Genomic DNA, 16,198 nt, shown 5'->3' on the forward strand with positions numbered 1-16,198 from the left:
TATAAAGAAAGACCAAAATAAAGCTCTATTTGTGGGAAGAAAATTATAAAAATTTATTTTGGGTACAGTGCTGCATGACCGCACAACTGACTGTCATTCAAAGTGCGACAGCACTGAAAGCTGAAAATTGTCCTGGGCAGGAAGGAACAAAAGTGACTGGTATTGAAGTGGTTAAGCGGTGATTAGAGGAGTAGGGAAGGTTTTATGTAGTCCTAACACACTTCCTGCCCTAGGGTGTCAAACCTGCTCCTCCATAGCTAAAATAGGGATTAATGAGTCTTGTCATCCTAGGACAAGAGGTGTGCTGCAAAATGTTAATGCACGGTCTATTTAAAGACAACAATTTTATGAACATGGGTAAAAACCTGCCCGTTTTTATTCCTATAGTGACTCCCGCTCCCTCCTCCTTTTATATACAGTAACTTCAATATAAAAATAGCAAAACACCCCCTAACATACACAGGGCTTCAGATGTCCAAAAAAGCCACATAACTTCACTCTTATCTTGCATCTGCTCATTGCCAAAGTAATTCAAGAGTTTAAAAGCAGCGCTCCATGCAAAGGGGAAAGCTTGGCTTATCTGCTGCCCCCCCCTTCGCTGTCACATTTGCCTCCTTTTGGGGGATGAGGCGGGGAGTGAGTACCTGGTTTTGACAGGTACCTGCTCCCACCTCTGGATGAGTTCACCGTGGCAAACTCAGCCGGAGGTTTGCCCCGCCTCTTTCCCCTGCAGCCACACAGCTTCATTGCTGGTTTCCCTTCCCTTAGTGGAGATGGTGGTGGGGGCAGCACCCGATAGCCAATTGAAAAAAATCAACTAGAGTCAGGACACCGCTGGATTCCTGGACAGGTAAGAGTCCTAATATTAAAAGTCAGCAGCTACAATATTTGAAGCTGCTCACTTTTATTTTTTTCCGCAGGACCCTAGAGCTCCTCTAACACATGGCAGACAATATCAATATCCTTTCCTGGCTAATGCCATCTTATTAAAAATATACATTTTTTCACTTCTTTATTACCTACAAACACTAACTTCTCCTCAATGTGATGCAAACCTAATCTCTCCTTTACAGCATTCATTTATAAAAGACGAAAAACATGCTTAGCACATACCAAACTAAAGCTGACCAGGCAGGGATCGAAAATTCTAAATTCAAATTCAGCAGAGTGTGCGCAACCTGGTTGTACAGAAGTCACTCTATCGCCTTCTGTATAACCAGCCTGATGCGTTTTTCTGGATCGATCAGTGCCGCCAGCTAAAGCAGTCAGCCATCAGTGGTAGTGGTTGCCCTATCCACCTTAAATGCATGGATGGGGGAATTGGATAATTTTTCCACTTAAAGATAACCTAAGAAAGCATTCCGATTTTTAGCAAAGTTGGCATGTGTTTTGCGGGCAGAATTGCCGTGATTCTGCCTGTGATTCAGAAACGGCACAAATTATGGGATGCCCTTGTGATCCCTGTTACTTTGAGGCTTTGTTCACATCTAAATTGCAGGTGTAATTTGCTGCGATTCCCCAAATAGCAAAAATAAAAAACAAACAAAAATATCTCGCTTGGGGCAAAACCTAAGAGCTGCAACTAAAAACCATCAAATATCAAATTATGGATCAGATCAAAAAAGTTATACATAAAGTTGCGCTAAATATGCGGGAAATCTATAGTGAAAAAAGTAATAGAACCCAGTATAGATTATATGGAAAAAGCGAATAAATCAAAAGAAACACCATATAAGAAATTCAATCAAAAAAAAAAAAAAAAGTCCTTATAACCAAGAAATCCTGGTTCTAACTAAAGAATAATCAACAGGGAAATCAGTCCTTTTCAAAAGTTTGATGAGACCTTCCTGGTTTTGCCAATATCACTTCCAGACCGGAAAAAAGTTTGACTCTTACCGCAATGGGTGGACTCCCAATCAACTGAGTCATTAGCGCTGGCAGACAGCCCTCTGCAGGGTTCGCTTATGCATGTTCCGTTCACACACGCTGCTGGGGCGCGAGTACGTGTAGGTCATCCGAAGGCTACTGACCCGGGCCGAAGAATTCCGGAACCAGCCGATCATCCTGCTTTTCCTCTTGGTCACCACGAAGAAAAGGCAAGGTGGCCGTCCGATCACTATAAGTTCCTGGAGTTGTCTAAAGCTCTCCAATGAGTTGTCAAATACGAAGGTTTTTCAGTGAGCAAACCTGTAGTGAAACATAAAACGCTCGGGCCACCCGGCCACGAGCGAGGGGAAGGGGAAAACAAAAGTGGACTCCGATCGTGAACGTACCGTTAAACAATCGACACATTTATTAAATAGAAAAATATAGATACACAGCAGACCAAAGGTATGACCCAAAAATGCCCGATTATAACAAATAAAAAATGCAAAAAAAACACGGTTAAATTAAGAGCAAATATACACCCGTGCTGGGGAATACTCTAAGCGTGGTGGTATCAGCACAAACAGCCCGACATGTTTCGTAAAAACTTACATCCTCTTGGGGCACAGGTGATATGCTGATCCATCACAATAAATAGTATCACGCCCTAACCAAGCCTCAGTTCCGTTAGGGAAAGGTCAAGGTCATTTTGGCCGAACCAAGCCTCACTTCCGTTCGGCTACCATTTTCCCAGAGACCATGGAGCTGAATCAAATCTCCAATGGGCTAGGCCAGACCCTGGCCACGTCCTGCCGCCACTTTCATGGGGACTGAACGTGATCCGGGTCCAAAGCCCAGTCCCAGCTCAACTCAAACGCCATTTTTTTGTAGACTGAACCTACATCGGGGACTGTGCGGCTACACACGTTCAAATGTCACACAGTACCAGATCCCAGCCTGAAAACCAACCCCCTTAAAAGCTAAATTTGAATGGAGGGAAATAGTCCCTCATCTGATTAATTAAGAGGAAAAAAAACCTATCAACCCCCTAAAGAAAAAAAATGCGTATTTGTGCTAATATCACAAGTATAAATTAAATCTACATATCGGGGGGGGGGGGGGGGGACTCCTAAACAGTTATGTTACAGGAATACAACATTAAATCCAATTATAAAAACAAAACAAAAAAAAGATAATAATTAAAAAACAACATTATGCTTACAGATTCTTCAAAGCTATAGTTGAGCCAATTTATGCTTGTCTCTACGCCCACACCCCTGCGTTGGCTAAATTTTTTTAACTCAAACATTAAGATTCAACCAATTTCAAAAAAGGGGTTATGCGACCAAAATTCACTAGGCAGTGCATTCAGAGCGTTTTATACACCTCTCATGCATTATCTATAAAAAGCATTAATCTCTATGTCTACGTTAAGTCCAAAGGGTTTAAGGCTTTTAATCTTATATATCCAACTCATTTCGAGTTTCGAAATCGCCCTCTTTTTAGGGCCTCCTCTCCAGGGCAACTGTAATTTATCAATTCCTAAAAGGGAAGTTCCACGCGGGTTGCGATCACGTACCTCCAAATAGTGTTTTGAGACTGGATGTCCTTTAAAACCCCTTCTGATATTTCCCAGATGCTTCCCTAATCTCACTTGAAGAGGGCGCAGAGTGCGGCCCACATAGTGGAGCCCACAGGGACAGGTTAGGAGGTACACCACCCCCTCTGTGGAACAAGTTATAAAGGATTTAACGGGGAAAATTTGTTTAGTATTTCCTGAACAAAATTCTGTTGTTTTCTTTTTCTTTATATTATTGATGGAGCATACACTACATTTATTACACTTGAAAAAACCTATTAAGTTCTGAAAGAACATGGGTTTAATTGTCGGAGGGTCGCACACATTGGGTGCGATTTTATGTCTAATTGATGGTACTCCCCTGAATACCACTTGTGGTTTCTCGGGAAGGAATGAGCCCAAAACCTGGTCATTTTTGATTATGTGCCAATGTTTTTGTATAATCTTTTTAACTGAAAAATGTTGAGAAAATCTGGTGATAAATGGACATTTCTTTAAGTAAAAGGCTACGATCAATCTCACGTACTTCCCTAAGTTTTTCCTTCAGATTTTGTTCATCGTAGCCCCTTGCTAGCAATCTCTCCACAATTACACCAGCCTGCACATCAAAATCCCCTTCACGGGAACAGTTGCGCCTCATTCTGATAAACTGGCTCTTCGCAACCGATTGCAACCACGCCTTATGGTGGCAACTGTCCCGTGGGATAAATGCATTACGGTCAGTGTCCTTAAAGTAAGTGGTTGTCAATAGGGTATCACCCTCACTCCAGATCTTAAGGTCTAAGAAATTAATGGTGTGTTGACTCGCCTCGTATTTAAATTCAATTCCTCTATCGTTCTTATTGAGCTCCATCATAAATCCCTTCAGGGACTCGAAGGAACCATTCCACAGGAGGAGGACGTCATCTATGTACCTGGCCCAAAGGACCAGTTCTGGTCTCTTATCCAAATAGATGACGTCCTCCTCCCATTTCCCCATAAAGAGGTTCGCCAAACTGGGGGCAAATTTAGCCCCCATGGCTACTCCTCTCTTCTGGAGAAAGAAGCCACCCGCATGCCAGACAAAATTATGCGTAGTGGCATATTCTAGGAGTTCCATAATAAAACCCTTCTGTCTGCCAAGCCTGAATTCTTATCCAAAAAATATTTTACTGACAAAAGACCCCAATGATGTGGAATCACCACATATAGGGATGTGACATCAGCTGTGACCATCCAACAACCTTCCTGGTATTGACAATCCTTACGAATATTAATAGTATGGTGGGTATCTTTAATGTAGGCCGCAGATAAAGGGGGGGGCATAGTAATTTTGGATAAACCTAGCTGAACTCAACAAAATAGTTGGAGATAGTGATACATACACACCACTATCTGGGGATCCAAGATTTAAATTCAAAAAGGAATTGGAAGATATTGTTAAACATGGTTTTGAGACAGGTATTTTGAATAAGAAGAAGGAGAAGTCCTTCTTAGTCCCTGTCTCTTCTAGGATACCCGTCATGTACTACCTGCCCAAGATACACAAAGACCCGGTTCATCCGCCAGGTAGACCTATTATTAGCGGGATCGATTCGCTAACATCAAGAGCAGGGAAATACATTGACGGGTACCTACAACCACTAGTTAAACTTTTACCGGCCTACATTAAAGATACGCCGCCATACTATTAATATTCTTAAGGATTGTCAATACCAGGAAGGTTGTTGGATGGTCACAGCTGATGTCACATCCCTATATACGGTGATTCCACATCATTGTGGTCTTTTGTCAGTAAAATATTTTTTGGATAAGAATTCAGGCTTGGCAGACAGACAGAAGGGTTTTATTATGGAACTCCTAGAATATGCCACTACGCATAATTTTTTCTGGCATGCGGGTGGCTTCTTTCTCCAGAAGAGAGGAGTAGACATGGGGGCTAAATTTGCCCCCAGTTTGGCGAACCTCTTTATGGGGAAATGGGAGGAGGACGTCATCTATTTGGATAAGAGACCAGAACTGGTCCTTTGGGCCAGGTACATAGATGACGTCCTCCTCCTGTGGAATGGTTCCTTCGAGTCCCTGAAGGGATTTATGACGGAGCTCAATAAGAACGATAGAGGAATTTAATTTAAATACGAGGCGAGTCAACACACCATTAATTTCTTAGACCTTAAGATCTGGAGTGAGGGCAATACCCTATTGACAACCACTTTCTTTAAGGACACTGACCGTAATGCATTTATCCCACGGGACAGTTGCCACCATAAGGCGTGGTTGCAATCGGTTGCAAAGAGCCAGTTTATCAGAATGAGGCGCAACTGTTCCCGTGAAAGGGATTTTGATGTGCAGGCTGGTGTTCTTGTGGAGAGATTGCTAGCAAGGGGCTACGATGAACAAAATCTGAAGGAAAAACTTAGGGAAGTACGTGAGATTGATCGTAGCCTTTTACTTAAAGAAAAAACGGAGGTTGAGAGGAATAATAATATGAACAACAATTTTCAATGTCCATTTATCACCAGATTTTCTCAACATTTTTCAGTTAAAAAGATTATACAAAAACATTGGCACATAATCAAAAATGACCAGGTTTTGGGCTCATTCCTTCCCGAGAAACCACAAGTGGTATTCAGGGGAGTACCATCAATTAGACATAAAATCGCACCCAATGTGTGCGACCCTCCGACAATTAAAACCATGTTCTTTCAGAACTTAATAGGTTTTTTCAAGTGTAATAAATGTAGTGTATGCTCCATCAATAATATAAAGAAAAAGAAAACAACAGAATTTTGTTCAGGAAATACTAAACAAATTTTCCCCGTTAAATCCTTTATAACTTGTTCCACAGAGGGGGTGGTGTACCTCCTAACCTGTCCCTGTGGGCTCCACTATGTGGGCCGCACTCTGCGCCATCTTCAAGTGAGATTAGGGAAGCATCTGGGAAATATCAGAAGGGGTTTTAAAGGACATCCAGTCTCAAAACACTATTTGGAGGTACATGATCGCAACCCGCGGGGAACTTCCCTTTGAGGAATTGATAAATTACAGTTGCCCTGGAGAGGAGGCCCTAAAAAGAGGGCGATTTCGAAACTCGAAATGAGTTGGATATATAAAAGATTAAAAGCCTTAAACCCTTCGGACTTAACGTAGACAGAGATTAATGCTTTTATAGATAATGCATGAGAGGTGTATAAAACGGTCTGAATGCACTGCCTAGTGAATTTTGGTCGCATAACCCCTTTTTTGAAATTGGTTGAATCTTAATGTTTGAGTTAAAAAAATTTAGCCAACACAGGGGTGTGGGCGTAGAGACGAGCATAAATTGGCTCAACTATAGCTTTGAAGAATCTGTAAGCATAATGTTATTTTTTAATTATTATTATTTTTTTGTTTTTATAATTGCATTTAATGTTGTATTCCTGTAACATAACTGTTTAGGAGTCCCCCCCCCCTCCCCCCGATATGTAGATTTTTATACTTGTGATATTAGCACAAATACGCATTTTTTTCTTTAGGGGGTTGATAGGTTTTTCCTCTTAATTAATCAGATGAGGATGGACTATTTCCCTCCATTCAAATTTAGCTTTTAAGGGGGTTGGTTTTCGAGCTGGGATCTAGTACTGTGTGACATTTGAACGTGTGTAGCCGCACAGTCCCCGATGTAGGTTCAGTCTACAAAAAAATGGAGTTTGAGTTGAGCTGGGACTGGGCTTTGGACCCGGATCACGTTCGGTCCCCATGAAAGTGGCGGTGGGACATGGCCAGGGTCTGGCCTAGCCCATTGGAGATTTGATTCAGCTCCATGGTCTCCGGGAAAATGATAGCCGAACGGAAGTGAGGCTTGGTTCGGCCGTAATGTCGACCTTGACCTTTCCCGAACGGAACTGAGGCTTGGTTAGGGCGTGATACTATTTAATGGATGGATCAGCATATCACCTGTGCCCCAAGAGGATGTAAGTTTTTATGAAACATGTCGGGCTGTTTGTTCTGATACCACCACGCTTAGAATATTCCTCAGCACGGGTGTATATTTGCTCTTAATTTAACAGTTTTTTATGCATTTTTTTATTTGTTATAATCGTGCCATTTTTGGGTCATACCATTGGTCTGCTGTGTATCTATATTTTTTTATTTAATAAAATTTGTCGATTGTTTAACGGTACGTTCACGATCGGAGTTCACTCTTGTTTTCCCCTTCCCCCTCGCTCGTGGCCGGGTGGCCCGAGCGTTTTATGTTTCACTACAGGTTTGCTCACTGAAAAACCTTCGTATTTGACAACTCATTGGAGAGCTTTAGACAACTCCAGGAACTTATAGTGATCGGACGGCCACCTTGCCTTTTCTTCGTGGTGACCAAGAGGAAAAGCAGGACAATCGGCTGGTTCCGGAATTCTTTGGCCCGGGTCAGTAGCCTTCGGATGACCTACACGTACTCACGCCCCCAGCAGCGTGTGGGAAGGGAACACGCATAAGCGAACCCTGCAAAGGGCTGTCTGCCAGCGCTAACAGCTCAGTTGATTGGGAGTCCACTCATTGCGGTAAGAGTCAAATTTTTTTCCGGTCTGGAAGCGATATTGGCAAAACCAGGAAGGTCTCATCAAACTTTTGAAAAGAACTGATTTCCCTGTTCATTAATCTTTAGTTAGAACCAGGATTTCTTGGTTATAAGGACTTCTTTTTTTTTGATTGAATTTCTTATATGGTGTTTCTTTTGATTTATTCGCTTTTTCCATATAATCTATACTGGGTTCTATTACTTTTTTCACTATAGATTTCACGCATATTTAGCGCAACTTTATGTATTACTTTATTGCTGCAATTCCGCCCACGATTTAAAATAGCGGTAAATCGTGGGATGCCTGTTTGTTCCCTGTGACTTGGAATGGCACCCCACTTGTAGCGTGATTTTACAGCGATTTGGCAGGGGACAGAATCACAGGATGCCTGTCACCCAAAAGAAGCTCTTGTATTTCTTTTGGGCGAAAGGCATCCTTTGATTCTGTTTGCGTGATTTTACCCCAATTGTTGCCCACCGAATTGCACTAAAATCGCGGCGATATTGGGGTGCCATTGGAAGTCACGGGGAACACACGGCACCCCACAATTTGCCACTATTTATATATAAAAAAGAGTGCAGCGTTAGAAGATATCAAATGCAAATATACAAACTAGAAAAGGTGCAAATGTGCACATGTGTACCGTAATACTTTGGTGATAAAAGTTCATGAGATCCTGATGAAGCATGGATCCAATAGGTGAAAACATATGAAGAATTATAAACTTGACCACGTGAAACCCGTCACCACAGAGATAAGAGGCTTACCAGAGAGCCAGCGACCACCCTTGTTCAGGGGGGTCATAAGGTGCTTGTTAGATCTGAGATCCTGTGAAACGATGACCCGATATCCTGGTGCGTCCGTCTGCAATCTGGGACCTTATAGAGGGATAACAATATCCTGTCTCCGTTATCCTGACTGGGCGCCATATGACATCCAGCAGGATAACATGCCGGCGTGCGGCGATCGTGGCAAAAAGGTAAAACCTCCAATAGTGCAATAATGTCTTGTGAGGTTACTTTAATAAAGAGAAATGCAATGCTACATGTAAAACGGAAAGACCCACATACGAGTCGGGCAATAAAAAAGTAAAATGGAATTCCAAAACAGAAGTACATCAACATGTGAAAGCGATCGCGCATGCACAGAGCATGTGTGTAGCGTCCCGGTGATCGTTTTGTCGTTATGACGTCATCAGGAGTATGCCCACATGCCTGTGCCAACGCCCTAAGTAGTCACCTAGAAAGACAGAGGAGCACTGCCATTGGTTGAAATAAATGATCCAAAAGGTGCTCATTTGATGGATGTAAAAGGAAAAAAAGAAAAAATAGGAGAGCATGTCTTGTATATGTTGGTCAGACCATCTCAGAAGGGAGTCCCGTAAGCCAATAGAAACACAGGACAGCAAAAAACATGCCAGCCCTCTATAAACCACATGTACCACCATTATGTGGCCATAAGGTAAAATAGCAACATATGAAATAGCAGCACATGTAGTACAAATATAAAAAGGTCTGCTAACAAACCGAGCCACATATGTCGCTATCATGTGGCCAAAAAATTAAAGAGCAAACCATACAATATCATAAAATTAGAAGTCGCAGGGAGCACACTGGCGTCCCGCAATTTGCCGCTATTTCCAATTGTGGGCGTAATCGCAGCAATTCTGCCCACTATTCAGAATGCGGAGATGTCAATGGAGCCTGAATGGCACCAAATCGTGGCGCAATTTTGCCACGATTGTCGCTCGATGAATCGTGGTAAAATAGCGCAAACAAAATTGCGGGACGCCTCATGCCCAAAATAAGTTCTTGTACTTCTTTTAGGCATCAGGTGTCCCACATCCTAAAGTCACATTACAAGTTATACCCCATGATTTCCAAAGAGTACCGTTCATATCTGTACGACTTCAAGTCGCAGTGACTTCAAAAGTAGTCCCTGCACTACTTTGGATCCCTAGACCTCAAGAATACACCGGCATTGCTTCAAGTCGCATCAAAACTGCGGCAAAATCACAGCAAATAATGGCGGCAAAATAGTTTCAGGTCGCAATAGTGGAAACATGGGCTTAGGCTCCATCCACACTTGCACAACTCCAAGATCGCACCAACTTTGGAGTGCAACTTTGGATGGGTGCAACTTGGATACGACTTTGACCAGTGATAAAGAACAACTGTTGCACACAATTTGCATTGTATAACATTCAGGTACAACTTTCATGCAACTTCTAAAGGGTTACCATTGAAGTCGATGGCCCTCAAGTTGCATTTAAGTCAGACCAAAGTAGTGCATGAAGTCATTCATATATGAATGGGTATCATTGGAAAACATGGGGAACGACTTGTCATGCAACTTTGATGTCCAAAATGATAAGACATGTCGAACAAGGGTGAATGGAGCTTTAACTGCAGATTAAAAACGTTGTCTAGCATAATGTTACATTCCCTACTGGCATTGTTCCCCCATGCTCTGTGATCCAGTGCAGGTCCTCTTCTGGGCTGAATGACACCCAGTGTTATTCAATCTACTTCCTGTAAGTACAGGGCCTCAAAAAGTTGCTCTTTGGGGCCATTACGCCTCTCTGAACTCACACTGGGGAATTTACTAAAATTGGAGTAGAAAGAATCTGGAGCAGCTGAATCCACTTCCAGCTTTAGCTTGTTGAGTTAGGCCCCTTTCACACCGATACGTTTTTCCTGCGTTTTTACTCTGCAAGAAAAATGGTTCCCTTTAAGGCTCCATGCACACTGGACTTAAAAAAAAAACATTGATTCTACTGGCGTTTGAAGTTTTTTCTCTTGTTTCCCAGAAGCACTTCTATTGTGTTCTATGTGTCTTTGCACATTAGGACTACTGCAGGCGTTTTCTGTGAGGGACATTCAGAGGCAGGAAAAAACCCTTCTCTATCGCGTTTTCTGGAGAAGTTTAGGAGCTCCAAAAAACGTCAGTCTCTCCTAAACTCCTTTTGTAAAAAAAAGGTGTGTTGTCACTGTACATAATTTCCTTGCTTTTGCAGAGGGGTGTGTAGTGCAAAAATGCCTATAAATGAAATGCTCTTAAACTCTCACAGACTCGCCTAAACTTTGTACAATATGCTTTCAATTTGCGTCTTTTATGCCACATTTTTAAGCTAAAAACGTTGACGTTTTTTGTGTTCCCAGTGTGCATGGAGCCTGAATCTTATGGGATGTTTCACAACACTGCGCTGTGAGTGCGGTGCGTTTTGAAAAGTCCTGCAGGCTGCATCTTTGGTGCAGTGTTGAAAACTGCACGAAATATGCAGCTTCCAATTGAAATTAATGGAAAAAACAGCAAAATCGTGGTAAAAATCACATTAAAAATGCACTGCGATTTGCGTTTTTAAGTCACATGTCCATTTTTCACAGGTACAGGCAACCCAAAAATGCACATAACACAGGGAGGTCGATTTTGCTACAGAACAGTGTGAAAGGGCCCTTAAGCTTTGAAAATGAAAGCTAAATTAGTAGCCCTGCACCGTTGCTCCAGTCTTCGTAAATTCCCCTTACAGTAGAATGTTGCAGGGAATGGTGGACTATTATGAGGCAGTATTCTGGACCCGTCCACGGTTGAGGACAGCCATGCCTTTCAGCTTCTGCGGGGAGTACCACAGTTAATATTGCAGGGCTCAGTACTGAGTTTAATAATCACATGATTAGTAGTTGTACCTCAAGATTTACATTAGTACACTTTCAGGCAGCACACACATCCAGCCTGCTTAGCCCTCTGATCTTAGAGCTGGTTCACAGTACAATTTCAATGTTCTGGATGTGTTTTTGCATGCATGTTTAGATGAGCTTTTAAAAAAATTTTGACACTATCTCAGTGCTTCCCCCCCCCCCCCCCCCCTTTTTGACACTTGAAAAAGTGGACGGTGTCGAAGTTGCTTTTATTTTTTATTATTTTTACAAGCTTACTTTTAACCACTTGCCGACCGCCGCACGCCGATGTACGTCGGCAGAATGGCACGGGCAGGCATAAGGGCTTACATGTACGTCCTTGCCTGCCCGCCGGTCGGGGGCCCGATCGGGCCCCCGCCCGGTGCCTGCGGCGGTCGGTATTCGTTCGGGAGCGATCCCGGACGAGGGGACGGCCATTCATTCATGGCCACCCCCTCGCGATCGCTCCCGGCGAATGAAAATGTCCGGTGACATCACTTCCTCTCCTGTAATGTAAACACAGGAGAGGAAGTGATGTATTCTCTCCTCCGTGTCGGTAGTTTTCGTTCCGGCACCGAGGAGAGAGGTTCGGTGAGTTGCACCAACACACCCCACATACAGTAGAACATGCCAGGCACACTCACACCCCCCCTTTACCCCCCGATCATCCCCCAATTACCCCTGCCCCCCCAGTCACAGTGACACCAATTGCTTTTTTTTTTTTTTTTGCTTTTTTTTTTGCATTGGTGTCATTTGTGACTGTAGTAACTGTTAGGGCAGTTAGGGTTAGCCCCCTTTAGTTCTAATGTGCCCCCCTAACCCCCCCAATAAAGGTTTAACCCCGTGATCACCCCCCGTCGCCAGTGTCACTAAGGCTGGGTTCACATTGCAGCGGTTTATGAGAACGAATGTGATTCGCACCGCACTGCAGTGCAAATCACATCCGATCTCTGTGCGATTCGAGTTCAGCCATACAGATAGTATGGCTGAATTCGTGTCGCACCCGCCGCAAATTCGCAGGGACCCTTTTTTTGGCCCGCAGCAGAATCGGATCGCATGGGTGTTCACACCATGCGATCCGAGTTTGCAGATCGCACTGCGATATGCGAACTGATCTGGGGGTGTCATTAACATTTCACTGACACTCCCAGCAGTTCGCATAGGGCAGTGTGAACTGCCGCCGGGAGGCATGCGATGCGGGAACCCGCCGCGGATTCATGGCGTTCCCGCATCGCTCCAGTGTGAACCCAGCCTAATAAGCGATAGTTTTTCTGATCACTGTATTAGTGTCACAGGTGACGCTAGTTAGGCAGGTAGGTATTTAGGTTCGCCGCAGCTTTTTATAGCGCCAGGGACCCCCATATACTACCGCATAAAGCCCCGATTGCCCCCTAGTTAACCCTTTCACCAGTGATCACCATATAACTGTTACAGGTGACGCTGGTTGGTTAGTTATTTTTTTATAGTTTCAGGGCACCCGCCATTTATTACCTAATAAAGGTTTAACCCCCTGATCACCCGGCGGGTGTCATTTGTGACTGTAATAACTGTTAGGGCAGTTAGGGTTAGCCCCCTTTAGTTCTAAGGTACCCCCCTAACCCCCCCAATAAAGGTTTAACCCCGTGATCACCCCCCGTCGCCAGTGTCACTAAGGCTGGGTTCACATTGCAGCGGTTTATGAGAACGGATGTGATTCGCACCGCACTGCAGTGCAAATCACATCCGATCTCTGTGCGATTCGAGTTCAGCCATACAGATAGTATGGCTGAATTCGTGTCGCACCCGCCGCAAACTCGCACGGGACCCTTTTTTGGTCCGCAGCAGAATCGGATCGCATGGGTGTTCACACCATGCGATCCGAGTTTGCAGATCGCACTGCAATATGCGAACTGATCTGGGGGTGTCATTAACATTTCACTGACACTCCCAGCAGTTCGCATAGGGCAGTGTGAACTGCCGCCGGGAGGCATGTGATGCGGGAACCCGCCGCGGATTCGTGGCGTTCCCGCATCGCTCCAGTGTGAACCCAGCCTAATAAGCGATCGTTTTTCTGATCACTGTATTAGTGTCACAGGTGACGCTAGTTAGGCAGGTAGGTATTTAGGTTCGCCGCAGCTTTTTATAGCGCCAGGGACCCCCATATACTACCGCATAAAGCCCCCTGATTGCCCCCTAGTTAACCCTTTCACCAGTGATCACCATATAACTGTTACAGGTGACGCTGGTTGGTTAGTTATTTTTTTTATAGTTTCAGGGCACCCGCCATTTATTACCTAGTCTCACTAGTGTACCCCTAAATTTAGGGGTGTCTACTTTCCAAAATGGGGTCATTTGGGGGGGGGGTTTGTGCCATCTTGGCATTTTATGGCCTTCAAAACTGTAACGCCCTTAGAAAGCCTGAAGGCGGTGCTTGGTTTTCGGGGCCCCGTACGCGGCTAGGCTGCCAAAAAGTCCCACATATGTGGTATCCCCGTACTCAGGAGAAGCAGCAGAATTTATTTTGGGGTGTCATTTCACATATGCCCATGGCATGCGTGAGCAATATATCATTTAGTGACAACTTTGTGAAAAAAAAAAAAAAAGTTTGTAATTTTCCCGCAACTTGTGGCAAAATATAAAATATTCCATGGACTCAACATGCCTCTCAGCAAATAGCTTGGGGTGTCTACTTTCTAAAATGGGGTCATTTGTGGGGGTTTTGTGCCATCTTGGCATTTTATGGCCTTCAAAACTGTAATAGGTAGTGAGGAGTGAAGTCAAATATTTACGCCCTTAGAAAACCTGAAGGCGGTTCTTGGCTTTCGGGGCCCCGTACGCGGCTAGGCTCCCAAAAAGTCCCACATATGTGGTATCCCCGTACTCAGGAGAAGCAGCAGAATTTATTTTGGGGTGTCATTTCACATATGCCCATAGCATGTGTGAGCAATATATCATTTAGTGACAACTTTGTGTAAAAAAAAAAAAAAAAAAAAAAATTTTTTTGTCATTATTCAATCGCTTGAGGCAAAAAAATAAAATATTCAATGGGCTCAACATGCCACTTATCAATTTCCTTAGGGTGTCTACTTTCCAAAATGGGGTCATTTGGGGGGGGTTTTGTACTGCCCTGCCATTTTAGCACCTCAAGAAATGAGATAGGCAGTCGTAAACTAAAAGCTGCGTAAATTCCAGAAAACGTACCTTAGTTTGTAGATGTGACAACTTTTGCGCAAACCAATAAATATACAATTATTGACTTTTTTTTCACCAAAGACATGTGGCTGAATACATTTTGGCCTAAATGTATGACTAAAATTGAGTTTATTGGATTTTTCTAATAACAAAAAGTAGAAAATATCATTTTTTTTCAAAATTTGCGGTCTTTTTACGTTTATATCGCAAAAAATAAAAATCGCAGAGGCAATCAAATACCATCAAAAGAAAGCTCTATTTGTGGGAAGAAAAGGACGCAAATTTTGTTTGGGTACAACATTGCATGACCGCGCAATTACCAGTTAAAGCAGCGCAGTGCCAAATTGTAAAAAGACCTCTGGTCATTTACCAGCAAAATGGTCCGGTCTGAAGGTGGTTAAATATTACAATTTTTCCTTTTTTTTTTATCAACCCTGTTGGGGGGGTGGGTGTGGTGAGACATTTACCCTTGGAGACAGGGAAAGGGAAAGGGGCTGGAGATAGAGATTCCCCAGTCCTTTTCTCTGTACTCTTAGCTGCACTGAAGATGAATGGACAGGAGACAGTGGCTCCTCTCCATTCATAAACTGAAGCATTGTTTACGATGCTCGGTTATGAATGCAGAGTCAGCAAACATGGACTCTGTCCATTCAGAAAAAGAAGGACCTTCCTCTGCTCTCCATCCTGACAGATCTGGGACGGGGGGGGGGGGACCGGAAAAGGAGAGCAGTGGCGGAGGAGCACGGAGAGAGACCGGAGAAGCACGGAGGGGGACTGGAGGAGCACAGAGGGGGACCGGAGTAGCACAGAGGACACTGAGGGGGACTGGAGGAGAGGCACAGAGGGGGACCGGAGGAACACGGAGGAGGACACAGAAGGGGACCGGAAGGGATACAAAGCGGGGCACTGGATCAGCGGCTGTCAGCTGCTTTATTGAATTCTATACAGGGGGATTGGTGCTCGTAACTCCCTCCACCGCCGCACCGATTGTGCCTGACTGTCCAGGTATTGCAGTGTTTCTCAAATAGTGGGGCGGGGGCTCCGTAAAGGGGGGCTCGTTTGACCTCGGCAAATACTGTCATATTGGATGTCTAGATCGGATCATCTGACTCACTCGCAAGCGGCGTCCCACACGGCGTTGGTTGCCTAGCAACTCTACGGCTGGAGAGAGGGGCCAGCGCGGCGCGAACACAGCCCGACGTGGAGGACCACGTGACCGCCAACGCACGTGACACATGCAGAGGACCCGATTGGATAGACATGATGCTCTATCCTGATTGGCCAAACCCACCCGTGTGACTTTTAGACCCGGAAATCGGTCCTCTGTACAGAAAAACGCCTAAAAGAAAGGAGTTGAACACACATAAAAG

The 16,198-nt window shown here is 44.1% G+C and overlaps 1 protein-coding gene across 2 annotated transcripts in view; it reads right to left on the reverse strand.

Annotated features, from left to right (window-relative positions):
* Nucleotides 1-16,198, reverse strand: part of MINPP1 (multiple inositol-polyphosphate phosphatase 1) — a 117,402-nt gene that overhangs the window by 42,079 nt on the left and 59,125 nt on the right. The gene's annotated exons all lie outside the window — the stretch shown is intronic.

The sequence above is a fragment of the Lithobates pipiens genome, unplaced genomic scaffold (genome assembly GCF_037356315.1).
Source record: "Lithobates pipiens isolate NorthernLeopardFrog02 unplaced genomic scaffold, aLitPip1_a1.2 Scaffold_25, whole genome shotgun sequence".
Lineage (NCBI taxonomy): Eukaryota > Metazoa > Chordata > Amphibia > Anura > Ranidae > Lithobates > Lithobates pipiens.